The sequence below is a fragment of the Urocitellus parryii genome, chromosome 7, assembly GCF_045843805.1.
Source record: "Urocitellus parryii isolate mUroPar1 chromosome 7, mUroPar1.hap1, whole genome shotgun sequence".
In the NCBI taxonomy this organism is placed as follows: domain Eukaryota; kingdom Metazoa; phylum Chordata; class Mammalia; order Rodentia; family Sciuridae; genus Urocitellus; species Urocitellus parryii.
In genome coordinates this window covers 183,451,125-183,454,528 of record NC_135537.1, presented here as the reverse complement: position 1 = coordinate 183,454,528, position 3,404 = coordinate 183,451,125, and positions in this window count along the sequence as shown.

The window sequence follows — 3,404 nt, the reverse complement described above, 5'->3', positions numbered from 1 at the left end:
CCTTCCGGCTGACCTGACGGAGCGAGGAGAGCTCTGCTCCCGTGAAGCCCGTGACGGCCATGGGTCCACCAGCGGGCGCCCAGGAGTGTGGACTCAAGGTCCTACCACATTTGTCCCCGTGAGGACCTGGAACTCGGTGCTGATACAGCGTGACGGGGGCCTCCAGCATCTCCTCGCCTGGCTCACCAGGAAAGCCTGCCCGAGTGCTTCCTTCACTCCACAGCAGAGAAGCTCCTGGGGTTTCCAGCTGGACACACCATCTGGTGACACCTGAGTGTCCTGAGAGGACTCCCAGGGAGCGCCCCCTCTCGAGGACCTGAAGTATCTCCCGTGAAGACAACCGCGATGCTAGACTTTCCCTGTTATTTCAGATAAATCCTCTGAGACCAACTGTCAGACTGGGCGCCCCGATCCCGGCCGGGTTTCCTAAGGAATTCGGGTGGATGGCGGATGATTGCCTCTTTCCAGCTCGGCTCGGCCACCTGGAGGGCATCTCCCTTACCAGGGAGCGACTGGATGGAGAACAGAAGGGGAGATGCACTCCTCGGGGCCCTCTTCTTGCTGATGCTACCTCCAGCCCAGAAACAAGACCTGCTAAGCTCCGTTCTCATCAGAGCAGCCAACATGCAGGCTTCCGCAGGCACCAGCCCCACTGAGCCCCCTGCCCCTCATCTCCCACGGCCGCAGCCAGGAAGTCAGAGACATAGGACGGTCCTCATCAAACCTGGGAGGAAGACACCTGGTTTCCACCCACCAAGGTCATCGCCAGCAGAGAGCCCCCAGCTGTTGGGAAAAGTGGGACCACACTCAGGATAAGTGACCTAACCCGCCCAGGAGGCAGGTGGACCCTAGGACCTCAAGGTCAACAGGCTGAGATTTACAGGCTGATGGTCAGTTGGGGCTAACTGGTTCTTTGAGCCTGGAATTAGATGGCCAGCACCCAACTGGACATAATGGTTACGTGGGACCAACTTATGGCGCTGGCTCCCTCCGGGCTGGGGAGAAGATGTACTCTGGGGTGCCCATGGGCGGAGGGCACAGAAACCAGGACTGCTGCAGACCTCCAGTCTCCAGCAGAGGCAGGGAGACCCACTTACACTGTGTGGCCATTTAGCTTCACAGTCAGTCCCCCAGGTGGGGACAGAGGAGGTCACAGGCCCCAGGACCCTCTGGCCAGCTACACCCGAGGAGCTCTTGCTGCCACTGCCAAAGGTGCCTCTCCCTAGCACAGGGGGCACTCCTGAGAAGGAGTCTCCCAGCACCCAGTGGCCCTGGTTGTCTCTCCAAGCCCGGAGCAGAGCTGGTGCTGCCTGCCTTCCTGCGGGCCCTGACAGTGTGACCAGGTCCCCACAGATGGGCACTCCCACGGCGACGGGGACTGGGTGCCGTTCTCAGACTTGCTGGAGTGCCTGGGTTTCCCTGCGGCACTCATCTCTCCTGACAGTTGCTGCAGTGGACCTCCTTCTCCACAGAAAATCTTAGTTAGGCTTCTCCACGGCCCTCACCGTCACTATTCTCAGACTCTCAGCCAAATCTCTGTAATAGAATTTTCAGGCGGGCTATGCCTGCAGGACACAGCGGGATGAGGAAGACTGACCCTGGCCTTCACGGGGGGCTGGCCTTTCAGTTAGGCCCTTGAAAGCCAGCTGGTGGGAGGAGGGAAACCTTTCCCAGCACTGATTCTCACGAGAGGGTCTCTGCGTTCCACGACTAGACACTCAGGGTCACTCCAGGGAACTGCGCTGCATGAAATAACCACACAGAGACAGAGAAGGACCTTTATCTTTGGGTCCTGTGATGGCCCCTCTGAACCCTTTTATTGGGGAGAGGCCATTCAAATGAGGCCAGGGTTAGGGTTACAAGGGAACAGGTGAGTGCAGCTCAACCCCTCTGAGCGCCCCCTGCTCCTAGGGCCATGCCTTGATATCCAAGAAAGGGAAAAGCCAGAGTCCCGAGTCACGGCACTGCCAGCCAGTCTACAGTGATCTTTGAGGTCCCCGTGGTGCATCAGGACTTAAAGGTGTGGGCATTAGGAGTGGCTCCCCCGAATTGTCCTTGAGGTTATTTTTGTAAAAATATGGCCTGAGTTGGGAGCCCAGAAGAGAGAGAGAGAAAAAAAAACTGCTGTCATGTGAATTTCTGCAGACTGTGAACTTCTGAGCCCTCCCCTTGCACACTGGGTATAAAGTTCTAAAACTTCCTGAACTCGGGGTTCAGGGGTGTTGATAATGGCAAAAGGTTTTCCCTCTGAACCTGGCTGTAGCCAATAAACCTGCTTCCTGTTACGTCTCTGGTGTCTGGCCTTGTCTGTCTCTACAACATATGTCTTCTTGTTTTTCTCATAGGACGTCCATCCCCCAGATGGTTTTATGATCTTTCTACTGATTCAGATTTACTATGACCTCTGGTATAGACCTTGATGGTAATCAAAGCATTCCCCTTCAGATAGCAAGGACTGAATGTTTGTGTTTTGTATTTTCCTTACAGAACTTTATAACTTTCATTATTATGAAAGTGAGAGGCAGAATTGACTTTATAACTGTTGCTGTTAATGTTTTGCAGAAGTGCTGCTTCTAATGGAGCAACCTGGGTTAATTTGAGATAATAAGCCACCACCTACAGGACAGACAGAATATGAAGTTGACTTCCAGTGCTAATGCTGACCCCAATTAAATGGAACCATAAGACTGTAGACATTGAAGTTAAGTCCAGTACTCCCACTTCAAGATTGGTGAAACTGGCCTGTTAAGACCAAATCCTGGAGACCAAAGTTAGGAAGTAAAAGGACCAAGGAAAGAGTAGCCAATATTTTGGCCCTTGCCCTCTAAGGTCAGCCAGGACCCAGGGAACGACAGGACCCCTCTAAGGGCTGGCCCTACGACTCTGGTGACTCACCTGACCTCCTGATCAGGGGGATCAAGAGGACCCTGGAGAACAGGAAGCCAACCAGTGCACATTCTGCAAAGAGGATTGTCACAGGAGAGGAAAATGTCCCTGATGGTTCCAAGGGAAGCCACACATGGTCAGTAGAACCCTGACCCATCCTGGAAGATGGCACCACTGGTAGAGGAAAAGCCAAAGGAGCCCAAGAAGCTTGTCACAAGTTCCCAAGAGTGACCCCTGACAAATCTCAGCTGACTCAGTCAATAGAAAAGAGGTCCATTTTGACCAGGTCTTAGACACTGGCAGGAGAGTATAACCAAAGCACAGCCAGACATGGACATTTAAAAGATAAGACAATGGTTCTTTACTTGAGAGGTACATTTGTGTCAGTCCTCTCAAAAGTAAGTAAAACTGTGAGTTTATAAAGGAAGGGTTTTATGCAGGAGGGCCTGATGAATATCACAAAAGCTCTGTCAGAGTCACGGTTTGTTCTGAGTCAATTTGAGACCTATCTGTGCTTC